Raw genomic sequence first — 12,459 nt, forward strand, 5'->3', positions numbered from 1 at the left:
ATCACTTCTGCAAAACATGGCGCTGCCTGATTAACATATAAAGTTAACAACAGACCCCCGTTGTTCTGGTGCTAATGCCATTTAGTGTGTGGGGGTCTCGTGCTCCAATGAGCTCAGTCACCGACAGTCTTATCTATAAAGATACACACGTATGACACATGAGCAGTGTATTATATGGCAGTAGGATCTGGCGGGGATTGTACTGCTGTATCACTGCCATAGACATTCTCTTGTGACTCACTTCCTCCCCTGACAAGATTGTTGCCTGGTGTGGAACTACATATCCCAGCAAGGTGCGACATCGGCTCCTCTATGCCTGTGCTGTATGCTGATACATTGTGTAGTGTTTGGTTGTTGTCGCTTCTGTTACATGTTGGTAAATATTTTCTGCATTGGTTTATTTTGATATAAAATCATTTCCCAATCATTAGAAAACAGCAGATAGAAACTCGTCTTTTAGCTTTTGCGATTTTTTTTTTTTTAATTTTTATTTTGGATGCCTACCATTGTGTTTATTACCTCTGTACAATTGGTTGTCACCCAGCTTTCTCCGAAACACTGGCTTCCGCTCCAGACTCTGGGGTTGTCCAGGATTTCCAAACCTTTATACATGAGTAGGGAATGGGATAATAGGATAAAAATAAATGTGTGTACCCCTCTTGTATCCCCCCTGGTTACCGTCAGTGCTCACCTCTGGTCTCTGCTTACTTCCTGCAGTGATGATGTGCCAAGCATTGCTGGTGAGGACTGGGATAGGCAGCAGTGGTCATATGTGCATGTTATAGCACGTCTGAGCCACATGCAGTACGCAAAGACTGGCAAGTATCACCACAATGCGGCTGCTGGCACTGTTTGGGTTTAAGGGTATGTTCACACATAGCAGATATGCCGTGAAATTTCTTCAGTTTACATTGCAGGTTTTCATTTTTTGATGTAGAGGATGAAACCTGCTTTGCATATATATATATATATATATATATATATATACATACATACCTGTTAGTGTAGGTTTTGCACTGTAGGTTTTTACCCTGCAGGGAAATGTTCAGTGCCAGTCCAGTGTTATACATAGCAAGGCTTTTTATAGAGAAATCCAAAAAATGGTGGCATGCTGTGCCATGGAAATAAGAATCAGTGGTTCTAGGGGGAAATAAAGGGCATAACAGACCCCATATAGCGGCATATGCCGTACTATAGTCCCATGTGCTACTGTACAGGCTTTGTGCACAAGGTAATGTGTACATGATCCTTTAGGCTGTGTTCACCTTAAGGATGAGGAGCAGAAAATAAGAAGTGACATCCGTCATGTGATGCACACCTACAGTGCCTTTAGGTGCTGCTTCCATTGTAGTGGCCATTATTTTACCAGAAAAATGGAGTGCTGCATGCTGTATAATTTTTTTCAGGCAAATATGTTACAATCTGTAACAGCCTCCAATACAGATGTGAATAGCGTAATAGAATAATTCAGGTACATGCATCTATATTATAGTATAAGTAGCCAGGTTTGCAATACAGAAGATTGCAAAAGTCGAGTAATGTTGGGGACATACTGGTCAAATCACCGCAGTTTTGCCTGTTGCAAATCCACTGGTGGCTAGCATGCAGATAGACAAATCCCTTACCGATGCTATAAAAAAACAAAACAAAAAACAAAACGACCTTTAGAATGTCAATCATTTCTGCGGGGTTTACCTATGGATTTCTGCCTTAGCTATACAAAGGTTAAAAGTCACAGGGGCTGCAGAGAGCTCTATGGGTGAGCCCTAGTAAAAAGCGCCTGATTATGGTGTTTTTTACTGCAGGGATTTTACAGAAGAATTCCCTATGTACAATGTGTGTGGCTATAGCCTAATAACACCTTTACTGGCCACAACTTTTCCCTAAGACTTTATACACATGACCAAGATTAAAAATAAGGAGCAGACCCTATCCTTGTGCGTTTTGCAGCTTGGTTTTCTATAGACTCCCCCTTTCCCCACACCACTATGGTTATTTGCATAGGGCCTTAAAGGGGTTGTCTGGAGTTAAGGGGTTTTATGGCCTCAGGTAACCCCCTATTTGATTGCTGGGTTGCAGACCGCCGCCACTGATCGATTACCTGTACATCCTGACTTATATGGGACTGGGAGCAGAAAGTGCCATTCCCTGTATAGTAGCCGGGCACCATCACTGCAGCTGAGCTCCCATTGACCTTACAGCTGATCAGTATGTGGGCCGGCCATCGACCCCCCTTCCCCCATGATCAGGTATTTATGGCCTGTTCTGAGGACACGCCATAAAAAGCATAACACTGAACAACCCCTGTAAATGGAATTTCTGATGACCTGACACTCATGAAGGGACGTTATATTATCTGGTAATGTTAAGCGTAAATGCACTTTTAGTCCGGTCACATCTCAAGATGCAGCTCTTGTAGCACAATAAGAGAAAGTGTCCAGGTACTGCACCTTTAACAAGCTGCTTCATGTCTTAAAGGTACAGGCGTTATATGGCTGCGCCAGTGAATGGACGTCTTTGTAACCCACTGGCATGGGAGTGACTTCAGTAATGACGGGCTCTCACCCACCACACCCTGATTATGTTTGCCTTGAATGGGTTGTAAAAGCCTGTCTTGTTTAGTAATGAGCGCTACATTCCTCACCACAACCTGGCGGAGACGCCGCCAATGGCTTCTTAGTCAAACAGGTCGCTCAGCTTTATAGCCTGTGAAGTAGAATCAGTCCGAGGATGACTGACACCCACTGAGAGTCTCCAATGATGATTTGTAGACATCGCCATCATAAATGAAGACCTTGAGATGTCGTCTTCACTAGAATTCTATTCAGTCATTTCTTAGTCCTGCTTCACATTGCCGTATACAGGCCATGAAGTACATTGATGTGCTGACCACAAATCGGTATCTGCACAGACAAAATCTGCAACATGGGCTGCATTTACTAATCCGGTCTTCATTTTTATACAGTTATACAGTTTTATAGAGGTTTATCTATCTGGGCATTTGGATAGGGGGTAACTTGCAGATCGGTGGGTTCTGTGCCCTCATGTTGCCACTGATCAGTGCAACTGATATAAGGCTGGGTTCACACCTGTGCCCAGTCTCCGCTTTGTGGGTTTCTGTCTTCTGCTGACAGGAGACTGAAACCCAGCAGACAGTGAGCGTCTGTGAGCGTTTTGAGATCTCCGTGACGAAACAGTTTTTTTTTTTAACCGGACACAAAGTCCTGCATGTCTGACTTTGAGTCTGGTTAAGAAAAAAACGGTTTCATCGCGAGACCAGAAGACACTCACGGGTGGACACTTTGCTAACCCATTCAAATGCCGGTTTCCATCTCCTGTCCAGTTTCTCGGGCAGAAGATGGAAACCTGAAAGCGCAGATGTGAATCCACACTCACTGATATTTGTCCCCTGTCCTGGATGGAGCAGTGTACCATGACCACCACTCCATTCAGAGCCCCATTCTCCTTATAGGTGGAGGTCCGAACAGACGGACCCCCACCGATTGGCACGTTTAAGGCTTAGGGCGTACACAACAGAAAAGTAGCACTTTTTGGTGTAGATTTTGGAGCGCATCATAGACCATACGCCATTCTACTTAGTCCCCACCCCCTTGTCAGACAAGGGGCGAAAAAATGACTAAAGTAAATAACATCCTTGGAGTTTTATTTTACCTCCTCCTGTTTGTTTGTTTTTTCATACTGGTCCTGAAGGTTGTGGGCTGGTTCTGATCCAGGGTCATATGATCAGAACCAGCACCCACCTCTGGGTTGCCCCACTTTCTCTTCCATTTCCATAGGTGGTTACGGGAGAAAAAAAATGGGAGAGAAGCGAGGAGACTGAGCAACCTGGGGTCCCTGTGCTGGTTCTGATCATGTGACCTGGGGTTGGAACCAGCCCAGAACCTCCAGATCCAGCATGAAAAAAACCCAGGAAGTAGATAATATAAAACGCAGTGGACAATCCCTTTAAGCCACAATACTGGCGCATTTAGCTTTGTATATGTGCCCCAATGTGTATATTAACCCCTACAGTTCCCAGTAAGTTCATACAGATGGGTTTCCCGTATAATGATATATCCTCTGCTCACATATTGCTGCATAGTTGAGTATTTGTGCCGTTCAGAGCACCATGATAGCTGAGTGATTTTCTTTTCTTTTCTTCTTTCTCTCCGTGTGGTTGCAGCCATATTGTTTGTCTGCTAGCTCAAAAACCACAGAGACATGAGGCTACTGCTGTGTTCAGATTGCCAAATGGCCACGTTTTTGTCAGATCACAACTGTTTCAGCAGCAAAATTTTGCAACCCTTTTACTATCACTTTTTGGCCATGTCCGCGCTGACCTGAGTGGTCTTTGGGCAAGTTCCAGGGGCAGAAAAAGTCTTCTATATCCTGCACGGTGTTTTACAGTTACTGTACAGTGGTTGGGATTCTAGTGAATCCCAACCCCACAGTGCGGGAAAATATGCGTAGCGGACACACTGTGATGTCCAAAACCATTGTGATTTTGGAAATTTCAGCATGTCCATTATACCTACGGAAATGCTGACAGTTTCCCATTAGGTATAATCAACGCAGATAGACTTTCTGTGAAAAGCGCTGCAGGAAAAACGGCGACGCATTGCCTCTGTTTTTCCCGCAGCACTTTTTTGCTGCAGCCTCCTATGTGAGGCCTAAAGATCGGAGAGGACGCTTCTTTTTTTTTCTTTTTCTCCTTCTAGCAGATAATGAAGTGTCTGCCTCCCCTAGAAATGAATAGGAGGTGGAATTTTTGCTGCAGTTTCTGCTCCAGAAATTCCGCCGTGTGAACTTGCCCTTACCTCCTGATAAGACCGCACAACTTTGGCACTTTTGATCATCATTGATCTTTTTAAGCCAAAAAGAATATGACAGACTTCTCCAATGAGATGAGTAATAGGAAAGTATCTGCCCCCATGAGCATTACTTCATGTCATTGCCTCCATAGACTTTGCCAGCCATGATATTCCAGCAGTCTGTGCTTTAGATTTATTGTTGCTTTCATTGTCCCTGTGCTGTGTGTTTGTTCATGTAGCAGCTTGTGCATGTGGCCTATGACATTGTATCTTTGCTCAGTCACTTTTCACACACATCGTTGTGTACGTAAGCTCTTGTCTAGATTGGTAGCAGTCAGCACGTGGTGAGAAGTGGAGCAGGATTTTCCTGTCCAAGACACTACAGTGGATTACATTGGAAAAATAAAGGTAGTGTTACTTTAAAGATGACCTTTCACCACCTCTAACAAGTCCAGCTCCAGCTCTTTATATCAATTAGTAAATACTGCTTCACTGTTGGCACAGTTGGATTTTTTTTCTCTAGCCCCCACCGTTCCTGAGCAACCAATACTATTAGTTTTGGTAGAGAATCAAATAGAAAAAATGTATCCAGCACGATGTAGTTAAAATCTCTAAAACGTAACTTTTATTGCAGAAATATATAGTCCATAAAAATCCGTTCACAACACGACATTAAGCATGAAAATAAAGTCCCAGAAACGTAGCAGACTTGACGAGATTTTTAACACAGCATATTGAGCCGCTGACGCGTTTCGGGGCAACGTCCCTTAGTCGTAGTCATATTAGTTTTGGTGCCTGATATGCTATTTAGATTCTGTACTGTCAGGAGGGCGGTGTCAGGCAGGAGCAGACATGAGATGTGATTCTGAGCTCTGACACTGGCTGTCTCTGCGGCTCTGAATCACACCCCCTGCCTGACTCCGCCCTGCCGACATTACAGAGCTTAAATAGCACATCAAGCACCAAAGCTAACTGCACTTGTTGCTCAGGAGTGGTGGGGACTAGAGAAAAAATCCTAACTGTGTTGGAATCAGTGGAGCTGCACCTATTAAGGGATGCTAAGAGGTGGTGAATGGTCCTTTTTAAAGGAGATCTGTGAGCTAAATATGCAGCTTTATGTAAGGGCAGTATATAGTATATATAGGTCCATACTGCTAGTAGTGAAAATGGCACAAAAAAAATCCCACTTGTGCTGCTTGGTTAGTAGGAGCCCTGAAATAAACTCTGGACACAGGAAGCCGATTTATTTGCACATCCAGTGTGTTCATCAGTCTTTTATTTACAAGGATTAGAGGTTGGGGGTATATAGGTCATCAATTGAAGATTGGTGGGGGTCTGACAACCAAGACCCCACCAATAGTGTTTGAAGAGCCCATGGCATTTGGGTCCGCGGTGTGGCCTCTTCACTGAGCACAGTGCCATACCTTTGTATAGTGGCTGTTCTTGGTATGGCACGTCAGGCCATGCACTTGATATAGGTGACGTTACGCGCCTGTTAAGCAGAAGTAGCACCCAGGGAGTGATTGATGGAGGCTCCAAGGTTCCACTGCTGATCTTAAATTGATGACCTATGCTATGGATAGGAAAATCCCTTTAAGGGGCCAGTCACTCCCTCTTAGCTGCTGATTAGGCCTAGATGAATGGCCCTAACCAGTGTGGAGTCTTGGGCCATGGACGCCGCATGTAAATCAGTGTCGGGATCCGTGACTACATCAAGCAGAGCGCTTATTTTTATAGTATCCTTCTTCGATCTCTGCCTCCTGTTAGGAGAGACATAATATGGATGGATTCTGAAATCCTTCCCCAAATCTGTGTCAAATTTCTACGTGTGAACACTCCCTAACGGTGATCATTTCCTGAACCAGGACCGGCCTCAATCAGCTTGGTAGGGGATTTACTTGATGTGATTTTTGGGAGTGTAGCCGGAGGCCAGTGTTGCCATATCCATAGATGATAGGATATATAGCGTGCAGTGTGATCACTGTGTGATAGTAAGTGGAGCTGATGTGCTGTGTAGACAGCCGTCTGATGTTAGACATACAGTTGACTTTGCGCTGTCAGTTTTCATAGCTCTGCCTTCTGTCCCACAGTCCGGCTCGCCCTCATTCCTTCTATTAGGTGCTTGTGTAGTGAATCATTACGTTCGCTCCCGCCAGCCTCTGGTTTATACATACCTGCTGCGCTGTCAAGTCCAACTTTTGTTCCAGATTCCCTATTTTAGAAATGCACAGGCTTCAGCACTAAATATAGGATTGTGACTGGGCGTTGGGTTTGAAGCGACATCTGTATTGCTGGGAGAAGTATTAGCCTGAGCATGCTACAGATTCTGATGGCTCCAGCAATGCAGGCCGAGGTACATGGGGACTGAAGACTTGGACCGGCAGTGTTTTCTATAACCCCGTATTCATGTGTTATTTTACGTACCCCACTATCGGGAACATCAGCTTTAAGTAATGGGGAAAGTGAATGGTAAAAATGAAACCTAGTGATGTATTACACCCATACCCTGGGTTTTGTATTACACCCATACCCTGGGCTTTCCAGAGTTAGGGGCCCCTATTTAGGGTACAACTGCACATTGCGGCATAGCTGGGGCCACATACAAATTTGTAGGTGAAACGAGGTATTGCTCAAACTTGTGTACCCTTGGAGCAGGGTTTCAGATATGTTTAGTTGCCACAGTGTGCGGGCATCACCTTACAGGTGATTGGTAAGAAGGAAAGGTACAGAACAGAGGACCACGACCATGGTACTGACTCAGTAGGGCGTTTTAGGGGTTACCCAAGACGTCAGACTCTAAATAACACATTCATATAGGCTACCAAGGTGGTTGGGGACCCCCATTGCAAATACCATAAAAAATGGCGGCTAGAAAAGTACAGCAGGCTATTGTTTTGTCTGGTAAAATACTCGACCCGATGACAGAAACCAGACTGACCACCTTACAGTCAATGGGTTGTTGGGTGATGGTGAAATCTGTCAAGTCAGCTGCCGAATTTCTGTTATTTTTGCTTTTCTGCTACTATGACATAGTGACGTGGTGAAAATAAGCAATGCAGGTGTGAACAGAGCCTGCTGCCTTATATATGTCTGTATTATAATAGAAGAGGGTCCAGCCTGAAGTTTTCCTTTGCTTGGATGAGAAGGCCGTGTGCCTGGAGGGTATACAGAGGGAGACATTAGGCAGTATGGTCCAGTATGGAGGCTCTCCGCTTACCTGTGTGGTTCTCCATGTGCCACAGTTATTGTCCCCTTATGTAATGCTGGAGAAGGAGAATATTGTAAAATAATGGCCAAGTGTCATGAAATTGGAGTCGTCCAGTTAAGACCTTCATATTATGGTTGTGTGGGTGAGACCTAGACGTGGCCGTACACATTAAATGTATGTTGGGTTGGTTTCAGTAGGATTGGTCGTCCAAGTGTATTGCTGTGTCCTGACTTCCCTGGCCGCAGATGTTGGGGTAGGCAGAGTTTGGCATGTTGAATTTCATTATGTCTTTACCTTTTGATCACATTGAAGGTGTCTGGCTGCAATGTATGTCCCTCTCCACATTGATAACACATGCACACTCGGTCCAGCTGAGCTTGTTTTTATATGGGGAAGATCGGTGGAATGACTGTTGGCTGAAAAAGTATCTAAAGTATCTGGCCACCTTGTGAAACCCATATCCACCACGTGTCCTGCTTATAGGAGATCATTATCTGGCCCTTGTGGTTCTGAGGTTTCTGGTGATGGATCAGTCCATGTCCCCGGAGTTATGTTATATTGTATCTGACATACAGTATGTTGCACTTTTAAGCCTTGATATATCTATAGCTGCTTTTGATGTGTTGGGTGCCGCCTGCTATATGTGGCACACATGGGTGGCTAGCAGTTTCCTGGGAGGTCTTTGCATATGTTTAACCCCTTCACACTTCAGCTCCCATCATGTTAGCGCGCTCATATATTTTTTTTTTTTACTTTATGTAGATTGTGAACCCCACATAGGGCTCACAATGTTCATTTTTCCCTATCAGTATGTCTTTGGAGTATGGGATGGAAATCCACACAAACACGGGGAGAACATACAAACTCCTTGCAGATTTTTTTTTTGCCCTTGGCAGGATTCGAACCGAGGACTACAGCGCTGCAAGGCTGCATTGCTAACCACTGAGCCCCCGTGTGGCCCCAGCGCGCCCCTATTCTTGTGGGATTGGTGTGATCCTGCTACAGCAAGTGTGACAGGAATTTATGACGCAAGCTTGTGAGAATGGCTTCTTGGGCTTTACATGGCACATACGTGACATTCTGCTCCAGTTTACATGATGACAGAATTGTTTGCACCAATGGCCATAACTCAGAAGTGACTGCTGAGTAAGCGCTAAAGCCTGAGGCTGCACTACTGACAAATCCTGAGGACAGCATGACCGTGTTGATTTCTTGCAGTTGTATTGTTGTCATGGTGAAATTGTGCAGGATTTGTGTTAAAGAGGTTGTCCATGACTATTTATTTATTATTTTAATATATTTATAGCCTATCTTTAAGAGAAGGCCACAAATATCTGATCTGTGGGCGGCTGACAGCTGGCTGTGCTTCTGACCTGTGTATTATACAGTGCAGATAGCTCCGTGCCATATATATATATATATATATATATATATATATATATATATATTTTTAACTTATTACAATATATGTGAAATTTCCATGAAAATTTAAGGTATTTCCACAACGGACCAGTTAATAGAGTGGGGGGGTCCTCTTTTCGGGACCTAGAGTGGAGAGCATTACAAAGAGCGCCTCTAGCTGTGGAGGACCTGTCCTGTAATACACAAACAACCAATGGTATAAATGGACACTGTGTAATGCTTAATGCCCCTTTGATGGCGCTACAAAGAAATGGAGCACTGGAGTTGGCCATATAGATTAGATTTTATTCAGCCAAAATGGGCATTTCAATCAATGAATGGCCTGTGATCTGGCATGTACTGTAGATGTTGCGGTCATATGTGGCGGGCTGATGGCTATTTTGGAGATATCGGGCCAAAATACCAGTCTCTTTCTGCCAAGCATTAGCCAACCTGTGCAGGCTCGCTGCCCCCGAGTTTAGTTGTTAATGTTGATGGTTCCTACAAGCTGTCCCTTCATCGATTGGATGGACACATGACAGCCGTATTAGGCATCACTGAGAGTATCCCCCCCTTTTGGGCCCCTATCAGCTTATTTTTAAGCGGCCGTTTTAACCATTGCAGGGGCTCCTTTTGTAAACTTTTGAAACCTCTTTGCTCCTCTGGATATTGGAGTGGTCTTATAGCATTAAGGATATTTCGTCCCCGCTTTAGAAGGGGATCATTTAGTGATACGTTTACTTTTTATGTCCAGGAGCGCAGCATTTCCAGTCACTGCAGGTTTAGCATTGTGACTATAGTGTGTGTTATATGTTTATGACCGGATCTTATGATATGACATGGTCACTTTTGCCGCCATCGTCCCCTGTAGCGAGGCTCAGAAGGTGGAGAGGGGAGTTTCTATGTCAGCTAACCTTCTATAAACAGCCGTTGCCTCTGTATTAACTCTCTACAGGCGTGCTCTTATTTTTACTTTCAGCAAGAGAATGGCTTGTGTGAATGAAGCCTTGTGGTTAATCGGTGGTTGGAATTTCCCCCTCGCCTTTGTACGTCACAATGGTGAAGCTGTTTTCATGTAGCACCTTTTTTTTCTTTTCATTATGTATACAGTTACATAGCTGTATATTGTATATGGCGCAGCGTACGGGCTCCTGTATGTCTTACTTGCGGTATATGACTGTGATAGAGACGCCAGGCACCATATATAGAAATATATATCTGAGCTGTAGGTTTATGTTGACTGGTAAATACAGGGCATATATAATGTGCCAGTGTATCCTTATACAGTATTAATGCCGTGTCCCAAAATGTATATACACTATAGTATTTGTGCAATGACGTCCATGTCTAGGAGGACAAAATAGTTCAGAATTGTTTGGCTTGTACTTTATCCCATCCCTATATCAAGCCTGTCATGGCAGACCTGTATAATGAGTACAAGGCCATAAACTGTTCCGTCTTAAAGAGGACCTTTCATCAGATCGGGCACATGCAGTTTTATATACTGCTGGAAAGCTGACAGTGCACTGAATTCAGCGCAGTGTCGGCTTTCCCGATCTGTGCCCCGGGTAAAGCGCTATTGGTCCCGGTACCGTAGCGCTTTACAGTCAGAAGGGCGTTTCTGACACTTAGCCAGGTATGCCCTTCTGCCCAGCAGCGCCTATCGCGCTGTACAGTGTGAGCGGGGAGGAACGCCCCCTCCCTCTGCTCACAGTGCTTGTCCATAGACGAGTATTATCAGGAGGGGAGGGGGGAGTTCCTCCCCGCTCCACAATACAGCGCGATAGGCGCTGCTGGGCAGAAGGGCGTCTCTGGCTAAGTGTCAGAAACGCCCTTCTGACTGTAAAGCGCTAAAACTACCTGTGCCCGATCTGATGAAAGGTCCTCTTTAAGGAATTATTGCTACAGACGCTCTACAGTGACATGAATGGGAGTCAGAGGTTTTGTCATCTTATTTGGAAAGTGACTATGCATTTGTCTCTAACACTGGAGCATGGCACATTGCTCAGGCGAGGGATCCCTCCGCGTTCAGATGAGACGTAACCAGCCGTGTGACAGAATCCATAAACTGTGCACATGAGCTGAGCTTGACGGCTTTGGCGGCTCTAGGAAAATTTTAAGACTTGCTTTGAAAATGCGACTTTAATAAACTTAGTCACAAGTTCTGCAGTATATTAAGTTCTGCACTATTTTCAGAAGTGGAGTTCATTTCTCGGCCACCGTATCTGCAGGTGGAGGAGCATGTGACTAGTCATCGGACAATGGAAGATGTGGCCTGTCACCTGCTTCTCTATCTGCGCAGTGGGCGTGGCTTCTGATGGCGCAAAAACGGGGCAGAACAGAAGACATAGTAGATGAAGAAAGTCATGTTCATGGGGTGTTTAAGATTCTCCCATTGGATGGAGGATAAATTGCCGATCAGAGGGGATCTGACTGCTGAGACCTCACTGATCCCAAGAACCCTTGGTGGACGTAGACGCAACCCTTCTACTCACTTCTGTGTTACCTGAAGTAAAGGGGAGCAGGGACGCATCTGCGAACTTCAGAGGTTTGGCTACAGGCACAACAACAGGGGTAAAGCAGAGGCAGATGTGACCCAGTCTTGCATATTTGCCTATTATTTCTGACTTGCATGTCATTTGAAGTGGTGTAGGTAACTCGGCCATATTTATACAGGACAGCTCCTAAATATCACTGCTGCAAAACCTTGTCCAATATGGAGTGTTTGTTGCAGCAGAATTCTTTCTACAATCGTTGCGATATCCCACAGCTTCCACCATTTGCCTTGTTAAATTCCCATGTACATAATCATATCTATATTTGTAGATAATTAAAAGTCAAACATTTTTGCAAATATAAGGAATTAAAAATTCTGCAAAGTTTTAAAGATTTTCTCTAAGTTTCTTAGTGGTGACAGTCTTTTATCTTGATCGGTTGCCAGTGGATATGACCACTAATGCAGAAACTTTCTATGGTCTGGGACTTGTCAGGAACCCAGCTATGATTGTCTTATTGTAGCCGGGTTATCAGGCCGGGACA

The 12,459-nt window shown here is 44.6% G+C and overlaps 1 protein-coding gene across 1 annotated transcript in view; it reads left to right on the forward strand.

Annotated features, from left to right (window-relative positions):
• The window catches only part of ARPC5L (actin related protein 2/3 complex subunit 5 like), a 31,341-nt gene that overhangs the window by 945 nt on the left and 17,937 nt on the right, over positions 1-12,459 (forward strand). The gene's annotated exons all lie outside the window — the stretch shown is intronic.

The sequence above is a fragment of the Leptodactylus fuscus genome, chromosome 11 (assembly GCF_031893055.1).
Source record: "Leptodactylus fuscus isolate aLepFus1 chromosome 11, aLepFus1.hap2, whole genome shotgun sequence".
NCBI classification, from domain to species: domain Eukaryota; kingdom Metazoa; phylum Chordata; class Amphibia; order Anura; family Leptodactylidae; genus Leptodactylus; species Leptodactylus fuscus.